General features: G+C 38.2%; 1 long non-coding RNA gene across 1 annotated transcript; it reads left to right on the forward strand.

Annotated features, from left to right (window-relative positions):
• Positions 1 to 1,231: 1,231 nt before the first annotated feature.
• LOC103137368 (uncharacterized) lies at positions 1,232 to 18,560 on the forward strand. The gene is made up of 4 exons (XR_476124.2): positions 1,232 to 1,429; positions 1,900 to 2,032; positions 16,482 to 16,605; positions 17,790 to 18,560. It is a non-coding gene; the product is annotated as an uncharacterized LOC103137368 (long non-coding RNA).
• Positions 18,561 to 23,018: the final 4,458 nt, after the last annotated feature.

A 23,018-nucleotide genomic window follows, 5' to 3' on the forward strand; every position in this document is an offset into this window, starting at 1 on the left:
GTGTTTTTGCAAATACAGCTGAAGCCAGATATTTACATTTGTCCCGTCACTCTCTCACCTTAGATCTCATGAAAACTTTCATGTTTTAGACCAGTTAGTATTATCAAAATGATTTGTATTCACTACATTTTTGAATGAGAGCAGGGATATTTTAGACTTACAGACACTTACATACTAAATACTTGGTAGAATTTCCTGTAAAACTTTATGACTATAGCATCAAACATGCTGGGTACATGTGTTGTTTGTTGTAATCCTGCATAACATTTTTTGAACAGATGAATGCAGGATGCTCTGACATTGACTTTAATTTATGCAGCTCCAAGGTTCTCTTCCCAAAATCTTAGCAATTTTTTACTTTGATTTTTCATGATTTCACAGCAGGAAGCAATGCGCTTTCGTGTACTGAAGATACTGCAGGCAAGTGTCCAGATTATAATAATATTAATGTAAGTAGACTTCTAAATTTGAGTCAGAAAAATTGAAAAATACTTTTGAAAAATTACTCTTTTGATATTCTGGAAGTTCTGTAAATAGAAATCACTCTGGAAATAGGCCTTTCTCTTCAAACCCAAACACAAAAGAACACATTTTTTTGACCTTTTGCTGACCATTTGTGAGACAAAAAAAAAAGAAATAAAAAAGAAGAATCCTTTTAATGATTAGAACTTTGAAACAACAGTAAAAACATCTTGTCCAACTCGTACTTTCGCACTCAGTTCGGTTTCTCAAGCTGCCTCTGTGACAAACGACGAGCCGTCACGTCCCGAACGTGGCAACCCCTGAACGCCTCTCCAGACAAGGATTGTTAATTCCTGTGTCTAGATTAAAAACACCTGTTGGTAAACAAGACAATTATTCTGTTGAGTCCAATAGGGAGCCGTGCATTAATCATACATGCATCCTGCCGTGTTAAAAGGCAACTTGATATTCCCCCACAGAATTCCCACTGATTAACTTGATACTCCTGACTGTTTAAAATTCATCTCACCGGTGAACAAGAAACTGATCTCCTGTGTATGTGTTCATGTGCGTGTGCGTGTGTGTGTGTGTGTATGTGCATGTGTTTGTGTGTGCGTGTGTGTGCATAAACTCAACTGAGTTATTTCCTTGAGATCTCTCAAAAAGTGTATGCATAAAATATCCCGGTCCCTCGGTGTCAGCACAATTAGCCGTTAAATAAAATGCCTGCTCCCCAATGCTTTTGCAACATTTTAATTAGACAAACCAGCCAAAGCGAGAGGCTTTTACTAAAATAAACAGCCCTGTTTGCCAAGAAAAAGCTCCCTGGGGGAACAGGCGCAGAGAAAGGTTGGCTTTCGGGGCAGGAAGTGGAGTGATGGCAACAGTTTAACCAAGAAACTAAAAAGATGTTGGAGGTTTTTCCAGTATATATTTTTTTTATTTCCTCGAAGAACCGGAGTTTTTAGTAAGTTTCAGACATTCTCCACTTGTTATTTTTTTTTGTGTGTGTGTGTTTTTTTTTGCTGCTGCTTCAGTCTGAGGTGTCTCACTTAAAACGGATGTCAAACATCAAAAGGAATCTCTATTTTTAATCAAAGAATTAATAGTTAAAACACAGATTTGTAATGTTTAGATTTAGATATAAAAGCCAAATATGCCTGACTTTTACATTACTAACAATTACCTGGAATAACATTATTTTACCTCCGTGCCAACTGTGCAAAAACCTGGTATCACAATCGACAAGATAAATGCAAACACTTTCTTTATATTGTTACTAAAAGCTAAAGATTTTTGTTTAAAATAAATGATTTAGCTTAGTAACCCTCACTGAGGTTTTTGAATCTCCTTTGTGCAAAACGATAGTGGAAATGTCCAACTTTGTTAATTGCTCATTTCAGCAAGCAAACGTCTTTCCTCTGTCTTTCCTCCCAGGTTTCTCTCGTCTCCAGTTGTACGTCCGTGCAAAGCTTGTCACATCACCGTTTCAATTTCTTTGTCAGCTGTTGCCACTCCCCTGCTCCACAGAGAGCCAGCAGCCTCAACGATTCCTCTCGCCATCCTTCAGGTATGTCCGTGGATCGTTCCCATTTGTCCTCATCTTTGAAGTGACAACTGTCTGACTGTCATACAGTACGTGTAATCACATTGTCAGGCCATTTTCAAACATTGTCAGTCCTTTTAATCCCCTCCGAGGCTTAAATGTTAGAAGGTGGCCGTATTTCCACGAGTGATTATTGGTCCCGGGAAATGGTAAACCAAGGTGCAACATACTTCTAGAGAAATTAAAAGCAAATTATAATTGGTGGGAAAGCAAGGTAGACAACACAGAACCATTTGAAGATCAATTCCCAAAATTGCCGCCTGAATCAGAAAGACATTCGAAGGACTTTTCTCCATATTTCCCTTTTGTTTGAATAATGATAGAAGAAAAAATCTTCCCTTCAAAGAGCATTTAAACACCAGCAAAGCTGAGAGAGTGAATGGTTTTCCCAGAACAATTGTAAAGCTGGTAATTTGTTACATATCCTAGACCTTTTTTGTTGTTTAGAAGTCTGTTTCTTCTGATGTTCCAGACCTCAAGGCTTTCTCAAGATGCCAGTGAAAAACAGGGAGATGGTGTACACTTTATTAGCAAATTCAATTATGAAGCAGAGGATGCCCCAGTCCGACTGGTGACTGTAGTATCGATGGCAACACACAGCAGAGACAGATTCTCCTCTCGAAGGCGGCGTTGGGGTGATTGCCCATCTGAACTGTCCCATTTCTGACACCAAATGTTGATGAAGTTTGAGGAGCAGGGATTATAAAAATATCAAACATGGAGAAGAATGTTTGCGGTCCGATAATCTGGAACAAACTTCCAGAAAACTGCTGAAACACTGAGTTTCTTTAAATCAGAGCTAAAACCAATCGTGTTTAGAGTTGCCTTTGATTCATAACTGGAACATTGATCAACATATTTGATCAATTTGATTTACTTGATGATTTTTAGTGTGGCATTTGACTAAATCTAATGTTTATGGCTTGTTTCATAATTGGTTATTGTATTATATTTTTTATGTGCTACACCATAGGAACAGTTTCAGCCTTGTTGCTGAAATGTGCTTTACAAGAAAACTTCACTTGTAAGCATAGAACAGTGAACTATCTCCCTAAAGTTTTTCTTTGATATTTTTTATTTTATGTTATTCAACTGGTGCGTTTGATCACGGCCTTTCAGGTAACAAGTTAGGATAAGAGACTCTTGTTACTCTCTTAGAAGAAAATAATTTCTACTGTAGACTGAAGAACAGTAACACAGGCTGCTGGTGAGAGAGACAGAGAGGCAGGATTACTTCTCTGAAAACAAAGGGTGGGACATCACAGACAATTTTACCACAACAATAAAAAGTCAAAAAATGATCAGATCTCAGAAATAATTGCATTTCATTGTACTGTATTTCCCAGCGTATTGTGCTACTCTCTTTTTCTGGTCTGATCCTTGTTTGGGATGGTTGACCCTTGTGTTACATGTGATCTGATCTGATATCTCTTACCAAGGCAAGTGTAATTTTAAGGGACATTTTGGAAGATAATGTTTATTAGGGGTCATAATCCAATGTGGGCTTATGCTACACTAAATGGTAGAACAGAGAAAATTAATTCAAATCTTAGACTGTCAAAGTGGGGACCAGAATGACAAATATGAGCAGATGCATGGTCAGTACAAACTCATCCCCTGATGGATGACATGGAAACTCATCTAAAGTTGTAGAATTTAAATATTAACAGGTTAAAAATTAGTATATTGATATTATTCATTAATGTCAAATTGTGGTAGTCATTTCAGTGTTTATGTATTTATCAAGTCATGGCACTTTTAGCCCTCTGTAACATACAAGCAGGTTAAAGAATTGTGTTTTTGACCATCAAACTCTGATTTAAAAAGTTATTTTTTAAATTAAAGTTGGACATTTGAAGCTATAAATCACGTGTTCCTTCATTTTTACAAATAATCTGAACTGATTTGATATATATTTTTGTCAGATTACCTATATATGTAATTTTACAGCTTCACAGACGTTGTCAACTTGTTGGCTCAAAGCTGCACCTTTTTCACCTAATGTCCATTAGGGGGCAGTAGAACCTCAGTATTCAGCCAATGTTGACCCAACAAACATTCCCCCTGGATGTCCTAAAGGTTCATGTTGGCCCCTGAAGGACGAGGAAGAAGGGAAGAATCACTTTTATCTAACCTTGTAATCTATGAAATGAGCGCTTCTCGTCTCTTCTGAGGAAAAAAAAAAGAAAAGGTTTATTGGATAAAACTAATATGCACATTAGTTGTGCAAATCGAAGTGGGAGTATGTGACTTTGGGAAGTGGCTTAGAAAAACTGAATTCTAAGAAAGAACTGTCCGTTTGCTCTCCTTTGCTGAATCTCTGAGCAATATCTTTTGTCTTTGCTGCAGCTATTTACAGTCGCATAATGCTATCTAGATAAACTCTTTTGATGTGCAGCAATCTCAGATCTTTTCTCTCTGTTCTTGACAGCGATGGATTTAGGCACGGCAATCGGGGTGGATTCACATAAAGGGCATTGATTGATTCTTAGATTATCTTTCATGGAGGAAAGTTTAGGTTTCACCCTATAAAAGGGTTTGTTCCAAACGCGGCCGCAAAATCGGCAAAATGTTTTTTTTTTCTTCTTTCCATGGTGGAAATTAGCAGCACAGATGGAGTGCGAAGTAAAGTCAGTCAACTTGGTGGCTGCCCAAAGGTTGACGGCCTCTGCAGAAGTTCTTGATTCTTTAAATAAATTTGCTTCTGCTTGGAATTAAAAAAAAAAACAAAAAACAACTGAATCATTTCACCAAGGACAGTATTCATGCAAAAATATTCGCTTCACCTCCATCATAATTAGAAGGAAGAAGTAGCAAAGACAACACAGAAGACATTTCAAGTTTCGGCCAAAGTGACAGATATTGTTTTTCGATACACTGTGGAAGAGCCAGAGAGAACGAGAGAGAGAGAGAGAGAGAAAGAGAGAGAGAGATATGGGTGTGTGATAGTTCGTCGGCCCAAACAGAGTCATAAAGTGCTGCATGGTTAAGCCTGATGAATTAATAACGGGGAGGCAGATGGGTCCCAGGGGCCCTGTGGGAGCAGAGCAGCATGGAGAGCAGAGCAAGCACACCATGATATCACAGACGTACACACCCTCACACACTCTTTCTCTCTGTCTGCGTCCGGGGTAAACAGCCAGACACTCATTTGCATCCGTACAAAGTGTCGGAACAAAGACGCACGCATATATGCAGAAGCCGTCCTCAAGGTTAAACCGAATCAAGCTTTTAATTCAAGAATCCAGGACGTTCTGTTGAGGTTTGACCCGGATTGTTTAACTCTTGTGTATTAATGCGGAAAGAAGTGTCAAAAGTGCCAACGCAGGCTCGGTTTGTGAAGTCCAATCTTATCACCGAAGTGTTGGGTGTTATTTTTCTTCTTAATTGTTTTGCGCTTTGTAGCAAACCTCGGAGTGCGGGTTTGGGCTGCTTGAACTTTTCTTTCTGAGAATAGCCGTGTCTGGCGCGTTGCTATAAGCAATCAGCGTCTGAATCGGTTTAATTGCTGAGTTCGATTAAAGTTGCTCGGGGTCAGAATTTATTGTAGGGATTAAAACAGATGATAAAAGTGGGACCATTATTAGGGCGTTCATTTTTCGTGATCTTTTTTTCTCTTTATGACTTTGGGAACTGTTTGTCTGATTTCTTTCACAGTAAAATAGGAACTAATAGCTGCAATGAAGCATCTTCAATATCCCCACTCATACACACACACACACACACACACACACGCACACACACACACACACACACACACACACACACACACACACACACACACACACACACACACACCAATATCCCAAACTTGGTTCAGCTGAAATGAGAACGATTTCTAATCGACTAAACAAACTTCCAACACTTACATATTAATATTTTCTTTTAGAATAATGAATGTTTCCTGAATGTTCCAGAAGTACTTCTTTGCAGCTTTGATGCATTACCTCAGAAAAGTATTTATATCCCATGAAATTTTCAGATTTCTTTCAAGACACTTCTACAAGCTTCCATGTGTTTGATTGGGACTTAATGTGATCAGTTAACACAAAGAAAGAAATGCACAATTATTATTCTTTTGCAATTTACATTTTGTTTTACATATAAAATGGGTGTTTCTTTGCTTTCTCCCCATCCCCACCGTCTTTGTAGAGTCACGTTTTACAGCTGAAAGTATTTTGGGGTATTTTTCGACCAGCTTTGGGATGTTACGAAGTAGTGCCATCAAAGTAGTTCAAGCTCAATTAGACTGGATAGAGAGCATCTGTATAATGTAATTTTCAAGTCAATTTTTTCAATTTGATGTAGACCTGGGCTTTGACTAGGCAGTTCTAACACATACTTATGCTGTCCGTTGTTGCTCTGGCTGTGTATTAAAGCTGTTGTCCTGCTATAGAAGTTGAACCTCTGCTGCAGTGGAGAATTTCGTTCTCTAAGAGGTTTTCATCCATCACTGTGTTGTGTTTCAGTTCAACTTGGTTTAAATGTTATTGAGTTCAACTCAAAATTGATCCCAACAGAATATTCAGTGTCACAATTAAGACCTGCTGTAATACACAATAAACTGATTCATCGCATGCTAAATCAAAACAAGCTTGACTATTTCCATTGTTTTTCTCTTTTCTCTTTCTTTCTACCAAAAACTGGACGACTGCTTCTTTTGAAGGGCCTGTTTGTTTACAGAGACTTCATGACTCATTTCATTTGTTTCTTCTGCTGTTTTGTTTATATATTTTGGATACCTAAAATGTCTTCAATGTTCATTAGAATCGAAACTTTATTGATCTTTGATCATGCGTCCTTGCACTATAATGCCATTGCATTATTTAAAAACAGCCTCAAAACAACAAGACACTGTTTATCGCAATAACCTCTGGGACAATTTATCGTCCAGCAAAATTTGTTAACGTGACAGGCCTAGTTGTCATTTGAACTATATAAGTTTCTTCAAAGAGTCCATTACGGTGATGCCAGTATCTCCTGTAGCAGTTGGTATTGCAGCAGTTCTGAGGAAACCTCTGACTGAAGACACTCCTGTTATATCACAGACTCGTATAGAGGACGCTCAGGGTTGTCCATTACGTTCTTCATGCTATGTGAGCATTTTTTTTAAGGAAGTGACTCTGATGCTGCTGCTCCAACAGATGAACCTCTGCTTGTTCTGGGCAAGTCCTCCAATCTGAGAGGATTAGAATGGATGATAAAAGAGGGATTGTTCTTTGGCTCGTCATTTACACAACTTTATGTTGTGTAAATTACAAGAATTCCTGATGAATGGGTTTTTAAAGTCTCCCACAGCTGTAAAAGTGAAAAAAAACAAAACACTGAAAATACAGTGTTTAAGTGCTGTGTGCAGGGGACGATCTAATGTTGTGCAAGTTGATGACACAACAGAATGAGCTGCATGGAAACGTATAAAGAGCATACTGGTCAAGGTTACCGGGTGATTTTCTGCTTGGTGTAGAAAACATGTTGCTACATGGAAAGTAAGAAAGTAAATATGTTCTTCTGTCCAGGGAAAATAAATTAACTGCTGTGGGAGACCTCTGGTGAAAAAAAACAATTCAGGAAGTCTCAAGTCAGAGCAAAGGAAACTCTTTAAGTTTCTGATTCTGATAATGAAAAAAGGTTTGTTCTACAACTCTAAATTTGTTATATACGTTATACCCCAAAATACAAAATCAATATGTCAGTGTCAATTAATGATAATGCCTAACAAAACGGTGTACAAAACTGAAAGTTAACGACTGAAAACAAAGGGTGAAAAGACAATCTATTTATCTATTGAAGATGCTCTGCAAGTTTGTTATCAACCAGCCTGATGACTGATATTAAAGAAATAAAGAAAGCTCACAACCTCCTTCAAACGTATGTTTACACAACAAACATTTCCACATTTTGTCCCTGGTTTGGTCGTAAGTCTGCAGAAGGAATCTTTGAGTTACAGATTCCCCAAAATCATCATCGCCAAACTGACTGCTGCTGCCATTTCCCAGAAGGAGAAGGTAGCTTCATGCTAGCTCTAGAGCCAACAAGAGTTGTGGAGCTTCACTCATGCTGTCCATATGTGCCAGTCGAACCGACTCTACCACACAACTGACTGCCCAGCTGAGATGTTGCTGGTTCTTAGTAACCGCTCACGTAAGGTCTGTGTCTGGGCAGCGATAAGTTAACTTCCGATAAACAATTAGAGTACTGTTTGATTGTTTGCTACGCATTGTTTTGTTGTGTCCTGAAGGGTTTTTAATCTTTTCACCTGCTTTGGTCACACAGCTTATAAGATAAACAGATATTAATAGCTAAACCAAAAGCTGTTGTTGAAGAAAACCAACACAAACAACTGTCTGAACACATCCCTGTTCACTTTATCAGGTCTCTGCATTAGTCACATGAGCTGAGAGGTTTGGGGCATCTGCTAGAGAATTAGCAGTGAAGCTTCTTGGGTTCAGAATGTGAAGCTGAACATGTGCTAATCATCAGGATCAATCCGGCTCAAACAAAGGAGCATTCAGTCATGCACTTCAGCTGCGTTCAGTTATAAAAGAATGAAAGTTGCTCTTTAAGATAGAAAAAATAAAAATCACCAATGTGAACGTCGATCAGGCATAACATTATGACCACTTCCAGGTGAAGAGAATACCACAGATTGTTTTTCTTTGTTGTTGCACCTGTTTGTAGGTGGGCAGCAAGAAAACATTGCATCCTCAAAATTGATTTGTTAGAAACAAGAAGATTAAAGAAGCATAAGTAACTGTGCTTCATCAATGAAGCACACCCAAGTAAAAAAAAAAAAGAGTCTGCTTTCGTATACTAAATTTTAACATACTTTAGCATACTTTGATTGATGTACTTAAACTGTACTATTTTGGAACAACTAATAGCCCTGGGAGGAGTTAGATTTTTTTCACTGATTGTGCCGACATGACGTGGTGACAGTTTTACCAAATATGGAAAAAAATAAAATAAAACAAAATAAATGTTACGTACCGCAGCTTTAAGTCCATGTCATATCTGCTTATGTGTCTTGTAGGCCATAATTCATGTTTTGCACCTATTTCAGCAGGATAATACACCCTGCCCACAATCACGAATGATCCAGGAGTTGTTTGAAGAACGTTATGTCTGCGGTGCTAAGGTGCCGTCCAAGTTTGAACAATCCAAATATGGTCAAGTGTCTTTGTGACGTACACAAATCTGATCCATGAAGGTCTAACCTCACAGCTTACATTACTTGTTGACAAAACGTTTGGCTTGTAAGGAGCAAACTACATCCCAAAAAACTAGTCTCTCTGTGAATATATGTCCACTTCAGACAAACGTGGGGACTGATTCACAGGTCAGTGTGTGTGATCTACAAAACTGACAAAGATTATTTCTTTTTTTTGCTATTTTATGCCGCTGCTGGTTTTAGGTGGTGTCCACTGATCCATTCTGGTTCACTGCTTTCTTTCTGACTCTTCTGTCGCTTTGAGCTGATTTAGCATTACATCAGTCATGCCACTCCACCTAATAGGTCAGGAAAACAAATCTCCATTTAATGATGTGGTGTTGTGGTTTAAGATGAGGGGAAACTGGGCCTTCAAGTGAGGACAGACGGGTGCAACAGAAACTAAGTCAGGGTTTGTTGAGGCTGCAGATCCCAGTATCCCAATTCTGCAAATAGAACAATCTGTAAACACAATGCTGCGTAAACGTTTGCGAATTAACGTAGCTGCAAATAGTAGGTGCCACAGCAGACTTTGGCTATTACAGTTGTGCATTTCTAGTAATGCATTTGATCATTTCAGTAAAGTATACTTTTTTTTTTTTATCCAAGTTCCAGGCAAAGTGAGGTCTATATTTCAGCTAACTCCAAACTTTCTCTGAAATTCACCCAAAATCTCTAAAATCAAAGCAAAACACAGTAATTTGTAGTAATAGCTCGTGTTTATAAGACACAACCAGGTTTATGGATGCAGAAAAGTGTCTCTATCCTGCCAAACGGTTGTGGTGAGTTTAATCGAAACATGGAAGAACTCCCTTGATAAGTAGAGGGACTAAAAAGGTTAATATTTAAAGGAAATAGAAACGTTTACAGATTCATGTGAGTGGATTCATATATGTATGTGAAATGTGGTTGATGTTTGGAATACCTGACATGCTGAGTGGATATGATGGTCCTGAAGTGTTGGAAGTTCGAAGGTGCTAAAGGAAACTTTACCACCTGATTTGTATTTTGGGAACATAATGGCACCCTAAAACTGCACATAAAGCTTTGTTTTTATGTTATAGATATTGATCTCATTTAGAACTATAACATTTCTTGGTTGTTTTTGACAAACATTTGCTCAGGTACAATTTATTCATGCTCAACAAGGTTTCTTTAATAATACACTTTTGTATTTCCATGTTCTTGAAGATTTATTTCATAGTTACTTTTTACACATATAAACTTTTATTTTAGAATCTCTCTGTTTAAAAGTATCTATAAAGATCTCAGTTTTATTTTATAAGAAAGGAACAGAAGTTAAAATAAACATTTTGTTAAGAGAGTATTAAAAAACTTAATTTTGGTCATGGTGCAAAAGTTTTAACATTACTTGAACTATTAATGACATTACCTAGAAAGCAATCGCCTTGCTTAAAACTAATTTAATAAGCAGATTATATTAGTCAGCTTTTAATGTCGTTTACTGTGCAGGTTTTGATTTAGATAATGTGGCTCACCACCAAGGGCAGCAGAGACAGAGGGGCAGCAGCAGCACTCTACTCCTCTAAAAAAAATGTGGCAACAGTTTCACTAAAATATGGAAAACTGTCAAAAACCTGTGAAAGAAATCTTCTTTTTTTTTAACAAAATGTTTATATGACTTTTTTGCACGATGCTTTAGATATTGACATTAAACTTGGTATCCAGTTTAAGGCACTCAGAGCTAATTTTGTGGCCTATTTAAAACAAACAAACAAAAAATGCAAACCAGGATTTAATTGCTTTCACAACAAATAAAACAAAAAGCTGCTGCTACTGTAATATTATTTATTAATGATGTCTATGATATTTATTCAGGTTTCTAGATGTTTGAAGCTGGTAGGATACACATCCAAAAGACATAACCCGCACAAAATTTCAACAAAATACAATAAAGTGTGTGGTTCTAATGTGCAACAATATGAAAAAAATGTTCGTGGTGTGAATATATTTGTAAGAAACACTATACTACTTTTAATTCCCCAGTTTTAAGGTGGAAACTTTCATCACCTTTTGGCCATTTAACACCTTCTCTCATTCTCCTAGTTTTTGGTTTTCTTTGAAGCAACAATGTGATGCTGAAAAGTTCATCTTTTTGAAAACAAAACCAAAATACCGACATTTCAGCATGTGGTGTTGGTGTTTTAGCGTTGTCCCAACAAGAACGACGTGAAAAGACTTTCTCGACTGCGTCTTCTCAGGGGCTGAAAAGTTGAATAATTGAAAATATTTTCCTTGGCCCCATTAGAGCAGGCGGTGTGGAGGTGAGGCATCGTATTCGTGCAGCTTACAGAGCTTTATCTCGTGTTCCCTCAAGCTCTCGCATTGTCAAATTTAGTTGCTCAAATTTACTCACAGAGTAAATCCTGGGAATAGGTTGGTTCTGGCAAAAAGAAAAATCTTTCCATAGAGTCAGTGGGTAAATACATGCAGGTATATGAAACTTACACTTTTCGGAATTAAACAAAATCGGTAATATCCTTTTGAATCCAGATCTGCGGAACAAACTTCTGCACAAAACCAGTCTGTTTGTAAGTATATAGGCAGTAAGGCAATCCTGGGTTTGTGTGGATTGTTTATGAACATGTGCCAGTTTCTGAGAGTATGCATATGCATGTGTGTGTGTGTGTGTGTGTGAGGGCTGCCAAATGAGGAAAGCAGGAAGAGGAAGAGGCGAGATGGTTTGAGGGGCTGTTTATTTATTCATTACCCGGTGGCCTTGGTGGTTTCAGGGGGACGGAGGGGTGGGGGGGACACGGCAACACTTGTCCTGGGCCCTTCAGCGCCGGTCTTTTTGTGGCCTTCGTTGGCTCCGTCGGCGCCTTCAGTTTACCCTCGGCCCGGCTCGCCTTGGTTCCGCTGCTCTTCGTTCCTCGTACGAGTCAGAGTTTATGTTTTGGATAATGCAGAAAAACCTGCCTTTCTTCAGCAAACAGTTCATTTTCTGTGTAGTTTTAATAAGGTGGAACATGTTTACATGTAAAAAATGTCCACTCCTTTCCATTAAATCAACAAAGTGCTGCACGCCAGCGGACGTAAATGATACATGACGGGGGGGGGAATCCAAACCAATAAAAATGTATAAATGTTCGCTTTCTGCTGCTTCATTTATTTCTCCCAAATGTTAGCAGAGTTTCTTACATCAGGGTTTAAGATCAGTCTGCGCAGCCTAAAAAGGTTAAAAAATGCCACCCTGTGAGCAGATGGCATGCGCCCCCTACCTTCACTGACTGGTAGCAACACGACCCCATATCTCACATCCTGAGGAGAAGCTTGGTGCCGGTTCTAGGACATTCTGAATTGGTTGCGGTTCCAGATGATACTTAATAAGTAATCAATAATCTAAAAACAATTCACAGAACAAGAATCTGAAGCCACAAAGTTTGTAAAATGCTCCTGCTGTCTCTCTGCCATCTTGAACAGCCACGTGTCTTCTGCTTGAGATCTGAGGACGACGGATCCTTCATATTATGATCTGACCGCACCTAGACAACTCATGACGTACATCCCTCACCAAAACAGTCAATCGGAAACATGCATGTAATAAAAGTTAAGATTAAGCAGGAAATTAATACCCTCATCAGATTAGCAGAAATAATGTGATGCAGTATACAAACCCATAACATATGTAAACTCATGCTGTGCTCCTCTTGTGTCCTGACTGATATACCCCCACAGTAGGAGGCCATCGATTCCCTTGACAAAAGAACTGAGCCAGGTGCACGTCTCACTTCTATCCCGTTCCCTCCTCGACCGACCTAGGTGTGCGTTCAAACCTAAAGCAATCAATGACTATACTCCAGGATCAATTTCTCAAGATTTGGAGTGTCAGACGTGATTTGGCATGACTTTTTGGCTGGCGGTCTAACGTCTTCAAACGTCTTTCTGTTCTTGTAAACAGAAAAGATTTTTAGATCTTGAAATGAAAAGAAGTGAGGAGATGTTATTTCTGGCATGGACGCCTTTGATTCCCAAATGAGTTCTTGACGCTTTTGTTGTATTTTATTGTTGTAATTAAGTTGGGATTTTTGCTATAATCTGCAGCAGTACTACACTCTTCTTTTGTATCCCTTACACTATTTAATTCTGCTTTGAACATGAAAATAATAATATTGTCTCTTTAAAAAGCTTCAATAAAGGAACAAGTAAGACCTGCTGGTACATCATTGTTGTTTTTGCTAAATTTATAACTATTAGCATGTTTGCTATGCAAAGACGACTCGATTGATTAACCTTGGTTCTATAGGCTGTGGTCATTCACCAGAAGCAGCTGACGATACATTTTCCAGCCACATCATTTCTCTGAAAGGTGCATTTAGTTGTCATAGTTTGATCAAATCTGCCATCTTTAGAGATCGTTTCCCTTTTTAAGCCTCTTTATGAACCTTAACAAGGATTCAGCCTGAGATCCAACCAGTCAATTTCTTTAAAACAAGGAGACCAAAGACGAGAACACCATAGTTACCATCTGACGAAAAATAGCAACCCTTAAAAACAGAAATGGAAAAAGAAGAAGACGGAAAAAAAACACAAAGGTATAAAATTTTAATTGAAAAATAAAAATGATGTTTTCGCATAAAAACATTCCAAATGGGCTCAGTAGGGCTGTGTATGGCGGGAAGCCGCACAATGTACCTAAGGCACTGCAAAGTGTTAACATGAAAAACACATCAGGGGAGACGGAAGAGGGAGGGGAGACGGCCTGTGGGGGTACGCACACATGGAAACGCAGACATGTGGCCAATATGTCCCACTTTGCAATTAGCGTGCATCATATCACTGCGCGTACTAAATAATGTGGGTCACGGTTCTTTTTTCTAAAAAAGGGAAGGTAGGCTGTTCCTCAAGATGGAGAGGCCAAGAAGTTGGTGACGAATCATAATTTGCTGAACTGCCGATATCATTTCCAAATGCGGTGTGCGTTTGTGCGCAAAACATCATTTGCTTCTTTTTTCCCCCCTCCCTTCTTAGTTCGGTTGGAAGGCAACAGTTTCAGAAGCTTTCTAATTTTTCTTAGTGTTGAAGCGAACAAAGCCATGACTTGCCAGACTCGGGGGAGGGCCTAATTGGAGAAACCAAGAGCTTTGAGCAAAGTTTCGAGCGAGCTTTTGTTTATTAGAAAGAAGACTCCTGCGGATTTGCCTCCGCTTGTCTTCGGAACACACGCTTACAAATCTTTCACTTAGCTTTTGATGTTGAAGGAAAAGGAGGTGTTTGTTTTCTTTTTGCAAAATCCTGGATTCCCTGGTTCTTCCGGCACAGCAGAACGACTGCGAGAGGAAGAACATGCAGGAATTAGCCAGTTAAACATCTCAGGGTCTTTTCCATCTTTGTCTCCTCGGAGTCGACACATCAAGCTTGCTAAGCATTAAAGAGCCAAGGAAGTCACAAAGGACCAGCCACACTGACAGGAATGCCCTCAAACTATTAGCTCTTCTCTCCAACACTTGCACAAACCCTCTTGCGCTCCCTCACTCTGTTCTCTATTCCATGTCTCTCTCACAAATGCATTTAAACAACATAATAGAGGCTGAGGTAACCGCTGAGATAAACTCTGGCATGTGTGTGGAGGAGGCAAACTCTAATATCCATTGGTGCTTTGGTAATTGTTGACAGAATTTCTGTAATTTGTGGAACAAAGCAGTCAAGATATGAACTAAGCTGAAGACAATCAGGTTTAATTCAGGGCTTTTGACACATAACCGTAAAGCCAAGCTTTAAAGCAACTCGTCCGGTGAACTGATAAGGCATTTCATGGCCAGATGGATTCTATTTTGCTATTACTTCATGGTGAGCTAATTAGATGAAAGTTGCAGAGCTGATCTCGCAGCCAAAATTCAACTGTTTGGTTTGATTTTTATAAGAAAAAGCTGCAAGATAAAACAGGGTCTGAAAATCCTTTCATTAAAAGCAAAAGTGGTGACTGTGCACAATTACATTAGAGGTGGTTGGAAAATACACAATTAGTTTACGCAAACAGGTAGATTTTTCTTTCTTTTTTTATTTTTATTTTTTTTTAACAAATTTAAAAAAGAAGCATAATATTGATTTCTGATTTGATGAAACAAGCATATATGAAAGTCCATGGAGGAATAGTAAATAATATCTGAATTACAATAATGGAATAAAGAACAAATTTGATTTAAAACACATAAATATAGAGGAGAAAAAAAGCATAAAAAGATGACACAAAAAGGGGAACTCCAAATAATTAACCTCTGTCCTATTTTAAAAAGGGCTCTGACACATGCTTTTGGAATGGTGGAGCTTATTTTGATTTATTATTATTATTATGGTGATGATTTAGAATAAAATAAAGCAAACAAGTCAGACTTGGCAAACTTCTATCGGAGATTGATTGTCTTATCTAAAGCTTTTGTCGTGTTGGTCATGCTGCAAGTTGTTTTACTTTGACATTCAAACACACCCAGGCATCGAACTGAAATTAAAACTTTTTATCGACTTGTCCTTATTTATCACAGGAACTGCATCCAATCATTTCGGTAAACTTCACCAAACAAACTTAAACTGTTGTGACCTCTCGTTAACCACAAACGTTTGGTCACTGTTGAGGTCGTATGACCCACTGGCTGTGAATCTGAGCTCACATTACAGCCTATCTCATTCAACTCGGAGGTATTAGAGACCAGAGTATCCATGGGTCTGATCCACAACCTGCAGTTAATAGCCACCTCGGCCCCCTCGGCTCACAGCCTCATAATGGGATGAATGGAGCTGTGGACCCGCTGCCTTTTGGGCCCTTAGGCTGTAATCAGCTTCCCCCCAGTGAGGGGCCACATAGTTCACTTTTCTCTGGGTTAGATAAGAGGAAGCTAAGGGGAGACCTTTAGTTTGCCCTAATGTTAGGTTCACCATCAGATAAACAGGCTGATTTGATCTTACTGCTGCAGGGAGGAGATGGCTGCTGCTACTCTCGGTGGAATTCTTACTTTGTGGCTCTGTGTATGTGTGTGTGTGTGTGTGTGTGGGGGGGGGGTATATGTGTGTTACGAATTGTGACAATGAAGAAATGTCTGTTTAAGTAAAAAAAAATGTCGGATTAGGGATGAAAACAATTAATACTTAATACTTAGGATTAATTGTCGATTAATGGTTTATTAGATTAAAATGAGTTCCAATCGATTAACTTATAATGTCCGCTGAGACCTTCTTTTATTGTTGTAGTTTGGCCGCCATCCAGCAGAGGGCGCCGCTGGTCGTCCTTAAGCGCAGCTAGGAAGAAAGATGGCGGCGCAAAACCAGAGAGGGAAAGAGGAACGGTCCAAACCTATGGTCCAAACAGAGTCCGGTATGGGATGTAAGATGCACTTTATGCGGTTCTGTTTTGAAATATAAACACTTGACAAGCTCCTTACGTTTTATCTTAATAGCGCTCGTTCTTAGAGATTCCTGTTTTGTTATATTTTATGGATATGTCTAAGATTGTTGGAATGAAAAATTTGGCATAAAATCTTGCCATGTGAACCAGACATATCGAGTTTTGCGTTTTGACTCTCTTTCTTTACCCCAAGAGACCAGAAAACTACTCAAATTATTACAAAGGAAGTGCCAAACCGTCAGTCCTTATCCATCCCACCATCACTTAATTTAAGTTTTGATTTAGTTTTTTCGTTTTAGACATCTGAAATTCTGGAATAACCTTAATTGTCTTATCCACAGTTTTCACTCCATGTTGATATTTATTTTTAAGAGGTGGCGAAACCTGAAACTGCTGCTGTGTAAGTTACTTAACCTGTTGTTGCTAGGTAACAAGTGAGTGAGTTGGAATATGCCACCCACCTTGCTTAGCTAGCTTCAAGAGGTTGTGTACATCTCCCAGAATGCTGTGTGGTTCTGGATTGGAGTTCAGTGAATATTCTATGTATTGAATATTGTATCAGCGGTATTAACTATTGATATTGATCAAATGTATCTATTGCAATATATATTGTTATTGATTTATTTGTCTAGCCCTACTTAGAACCAACGCAGTCGCAGCAAAACAGAGGTTTACTAATTTCCTCCTTAACTGTCATGACTTAGATGTGTTTTAGGGGTGACAGTTATTGGAGTTTTGAGGGAAAGACACATTTATTGAGGAGTTGACATTTTAAAACGGTCTTTAGAATCTTTTGATAGCACGTACACTGCGTGATGAAGCCCAAATATTTCCAAAACTACCACTGCAGTGCAGCATAGTTCAACCAAAGTCTTACTATTCTTTCAAATCCAGACCACCTTTTCCACTTTTAATTGCCCAAGATCCTTCAACCACTAAAACATTAACCTGTTCACATTAGATGAGCTCTGTTTGTGCTCAGATAACTCCTCTCGAGCGACTTCTCAACAGGAAAGCTGATGAGAGGGTATATTAAGGCTGTTAAATAGTTGAGTGGGGTTGGGGGCTTCTGGGAGCCCAACCAGACAGAAACCTTTATTGGAAATGTAATTTTTGTTTGTCTCCAATTACCTCCCCGCTCATTTGTTTTACAGATGCCGTTATGGCGTAGAGAGAGTGAGCTGGATTCTCCCAAGGATTGCTCTTCGGAGAGGCCGCGGTTTATTACAAATGGGAAAGCTTTCATTGCAGATTGCTCCGGCGCAGCGCAGAGGTACGTGACCCATCTAGGCCGCGCCGGGGGTTGACTTTATGGCTCTGAATTCACTCAAAAAGTGAGCAGAGCTGAATTTAAATGTGTATGTTTGTGTTTGTTTATGGACATCCACATTTAAATTGTGTGTGGGAAATGTTTTAACAAATGGCTAGTCATAAGCAAAAGAGTGAATCCTTGTTAGCTGGAATAAAAGTCTAAGTCTCAATGTAACCATTCACCGAGTTTATTTTGGTTGTACTCGTTAAATGCTTGACTTTCTGTATATACAGAACAAAAGATAGGCACATTTGCCTCGGAAAATGTGCCTTTCATTTTGGCAAGAAAATAAAAGGTTTTTGCTTTGATAACTGTAATAATGCTAAAGAAACAATTCATTTTTTGCCATGTTCTATAATCTTCAAATATGCTGACAAATAGCTATCATAATCAATCATAGTGATCAGTTTTTATAGCAAACAGAACAATGAAACTGAAATTGTTTGTTTAGAAAGTAGTTAATCCAACAGCTATTGGATGAATAGTCAGGTTGTGTTTTATGCTGTGTAGATCAGTGTTTTCTGACTGTGTTCTGACTTTACCACACTGCTTGTTTTGCTTCATGTTTTAGACGTTTCACTGCTTATTAAGCAAACCTGATTCAGATTGATGACTAATAAACAAGATTTTGGCATAATTGATTTCATATTTTTTTGGGTTGAATATTTTATTCCTCTAAAGCAGTGACATCCAGACTTATTAGACATCAAGTCAAAAAGCGTTCACGAGGCACAAATATATGTAAACCCCTCAAAAATGCATTTATTTATTTTTACCAGCTCAGAAAGAAACTAAACATGGAAAATATTTGGAAAAAAGAAAAATTATTTGTGATAATTAAGGGATCCTTAAATCATTCCCATTTACACAGGTTTTTGTTAATGGCTCTCTCTTTGAACAAACTCTATCCAAAATATGAGGATTGAGGACTTAGACTAGGACATGATTTTGGGAAATATGAATAAAACTGGCTTGGTTTGGCCAAAAGCACCAATCAAAGTAGATTATCTTACAGCCATAGAAGATCTCAATAGGGATTCATTGTGTAGATACATATAGTTCAATTTAGTTCAAGTTTATTGTATCGTTCTAAGTGTTTTACATTCAATCACCAANGAAACCTGAAACTGCTGCTGTGTAAGTTACTTAACCTGTTGTTGCTAGGTAACAAGTGAGTGAGTTGGAATATGCCACCCACCTTGCTTAGCTAGCTTCAAGAGGTTGTGTACATCTCCCAGAATGCTGTGTGGTTCTGGATTGGAGTTCAGTGAATATTCTATGTATTGAATATTGTATCAGCGGTATTAACTATTGATATTGATCAAATGTATCTATTGCAATATATATTGTTATTGATTTATTTGTCTAGCCCTACTTAGAACCAACGCAGTCGCAGCAAAACAGAGGTTTACTAATTTCCTCCTTTACTGTCATGACTTAGATGTGTTTTAGGGGTGACAGTTATTGGAGTTTTGAGGGAAAGACACATTTATTGAGGAGTTGACATTTTAAAACGGTCTTTAGAATCTTTTGATAGCACGTACACTGCGTGATGAAGCCCAAATATTTCCAAAACTACCACTGCAGTGCAGCATAGTTCAACCAAAGTCTTACTGTTCCTTCAAATCCAGACCACCTTTTCCACTTTTAATTGCCCAAGATCCTTCAACCACTAGAACATTAACCTGTTCACATTAGATGAGCTCTGTTTGTGCTCAGATAACTCCTCTCGAGCGACTTCTCAACAGGAAAGCTGATGAGAGGGTATATTAAGGCTGTTAAATAGTTGAGTGGGGTTGGGGGCTTCTGGGAGCCCAACCAGACAGAAACCTTTATTGGAAATGTAATTTTTGTTTGTCTCCAATTACCTCCCCGCTCATTTGTTTTACAGATGCCGTTATGGCGTAGAGAGAGTGAGCTGGATTCTCCCAAGGATTGCTCTTCGGAGAGGCCGCGGTTTATTACAAATGGGAAAGCTTTCATTGCAGATTGCTCCGGCGCAGCGCAGAGGTACGTGACCCATCTAGGCCGCGCCGGGGGTTGACTTTATGGCTCTGAATTCACTCAAAAAGTGAGCAGAGCTGAATTTAAATGTGTATGTTTGTGTTTGTTTATGGACATCCACATTTAAATTGTGTGTGGGAAATGTTTTAACAAATGGCTAGTCATAAGCAAAAGAGTGAATCCTTGTTAGCTGGAATAAAAGTCTAAGTCTCAATGTAACCATTCACCGAGTTTATTTTGGTTGTACTCGTTAAATGCTTGACTTTCTGTATATACAGAACAAAAGATAGGCACATTTGCCTCGGAAAATGTGCCTTTCATTTTGGCAAGAAAATAAAAGGTTTTTGCTTTGATAACTGTAATAATGCTAAAGAAACAATTCATTTTTTGCCATGTTCTATAATCTTCAAATATGCTGACAAATAGCTATCATAATCAATCATAGTGATCAGTTTTTATAGCAAACAGAACAATGAAACTGAAATTGTTTGTTTAGAAAGTAGTTAATCCAACAGCTATTGGATGAATAGTCAGGTTGTGTGTTGTGCTGTGTAGATCAGTGTTTTCTGACTGTGTTCTGACTTTACCACACTGCTTGTTTTGCTGCATGTTTTAGACGTTTCACTGCTTATTAAGCAAACCTGATTCAGATTGATGACTAATAAACAAGATTTTGGCATAATTGATTTCATATATTTTGGGTTGAATATTTTATTCCTCTAAAGCAGTGACATCCAGACTTATTAGACATCAAGTCAAAAAGCGTTCACGAGGCACAAATATATGTAAACCCCTCAAAAATGCATTTATTTATTTTTACCAGCTCAGAAAGAAACTAAACATGGAAAATATTTGGAAAAAAGAAAAATTATTTGTGATAATTAAGGGATCCTTAAATCATTCCCATTTACACAGGTTTTTGTTAATGGCTCTCTCTTTGAACAAACTCTATCCAAAATATGAGGATTGAGGACTTAGACTAGGACATGATTTTGGGAAATATGAATAAAACTGGCTTGGTTTGGCCAAAAGCACCAATCAAAGTAGATTATCTTACAGCCATAGAAGATCTCAATAGGGATTCATTGTATAGATACATATAGTTCAATTTAGTTAAAGTTTATTGTATCGTTCTAAGTGTTTTACATTCAATCACCAACTGTGAAACAAGCAACAGACATTAGATTTTGTCAAATGCCATCATCAAATATACTTTTTTTTTCTACACTTATGTTTCAGATTATAAAACACATTTCAATATCAAGTGAAAGATGATCTGACACAAAAATAGCTTTTTAAATGATGATTTTATTGATTAAGGAAAAAAGCTGCCCAAACCAACCTGGCCCTGTGTGAAAATGTAAATGCTTGACACGTTATAAAAAGTTCCACTCTTGTCTTGTCAGTCCAGAGAATAGAACCAAACATTTTGGCGGAATCATCAAGATTTTTTTTATTTATTTATTTTTTTTTCATGGATCTTAGTTTTATTTCTGCTCAGCTGTGGTTTGTGTATTGGAGCTCATCTATGGACACAACTTCTACCGGTTAGTCTCTCTTTTTTTTTTTTTCATTTTTATGGGGTACTCATGAACTCTGACCTCTACTGAGGCGAGTGAGACCTAGATGTTCTTGGCATCTTGCATTCTTCTGCAAGAAGAATGACTCACTTGACGCATCAAGTGAGTCATTGATGCGCTCTTTGGATAATTTTGACGAGCTCACCGCTCCTGGGAAGGTTTCCCACCAATCATTCATGGGTAATGGCTTTAGCTGTGATTCACCAAAGTCACAAAGCTTTAGAAATGGCTTCGTATCTCGTTCCAAATTTGCTGTGGTTCTTGAATCTCCACTTTTTAATAATGCCACTCTCATCTTCACTGCGCCATATGTAATTCTATGGAAATTTTTTTTGTACTCTTCTCCTGACTGACATGTTTGTACGGTACATTCCTATATAAACTACCTCTCTGCAACTAAGCAACACTCAGCTGAGCTCGTTTTGTTGTTGCCAAGGGAATCAAAGTCTTTTGAGAAAAGTATTACAGTGAGAGAGAGAGTACATTTATTAATCCGGGCTAGTGCACCTTTTTTATTTTACTAAATTAAAAGATTGATTAACGGGACAGTCGAACTGCATGGGATGTAGAATACCATATGAAAAGTGGAAATTTCTATTAATCAATCTGCTGTAAAACTTGTAAGAAAGAAAAATGTTAGCATATTTATAACATCATCCATCTTTTCTATTAAATTACAGACCATTCAAAAATAATTAGCATGGGCCACTTTGGTCTGATGTAAAATATGACAAATGTTTATAATACAAAATTATTTCTTTCTGCAAACCTTGGTGAGTTCAAAGCAAATAAAATGTTATTGACAACATTGTTAAATATTTTTTCGTCAAAATCAGTTTTACAGTCGTTATGCTGCCCACATGTGGCCAAAAAAAGCAGGATTCTAAAATTACTATCATAAATCACAACGTGCGCAGGATTTTATATTACAATTGAATAATTAATAAGTGTGGTACACAACGCCACCCCCAGAGATCATACACTTCTGTGCATTTATATAGCATCCCTCTCTCTCCTGTCCTGTTTACGAGATTTTTCGGAAGTAAAAACTAAGCGGGAGATGATACGCTGCTTCTCTAACTATAAACATGTTGTTCAGGCAGTAATCTGTTTATTATGAGTAAACATACTGTAATAAGGTCACTGTCTGTCTGACCCCCGCCCTTATTAAACAGCAGACCGACCTGTGCTAGCCACAATGGAGGGCACCATCGTAGCACTGGGAAGGGGGACCGAGGAGCTGCGAGGGGCCTTGGGAATACATAATTTGATTGGTGCAAAAATTAGGGACTCTTCTGTAAAGGCATTATGGGAGAGTTCCTGGTGGGTCATTTTAGCTTCACTTCCTCCATATTTCTTAGCTTGATTAAAAATTGATCGGCAACGGCAATGTGAATATATTATTGGGGCCATTATTCACCCCTGACAGATAATTGGATGGTACACACGACTCTATTTTCTTTCAGGGCAATTCCATTGCTTGTGTG

The sequence above is a fragment of the Poecilia formosa genome, unplaced genomic scaffold, assembly GCF_000485575.1.
Source record: "Poecilia formosa unplaced genomic scaffold, Poecilia_formosa-5.1.2 Scaffold40, whole genome shotgun sequence".
Taxonomy (NCBI): domain Eukaryota; kingdom Metazoa; phylum Chordata; class Actinopteri; order Cyprinodontiformes; family Poeciliidae; genus Poecilia; species Poecilia formosa.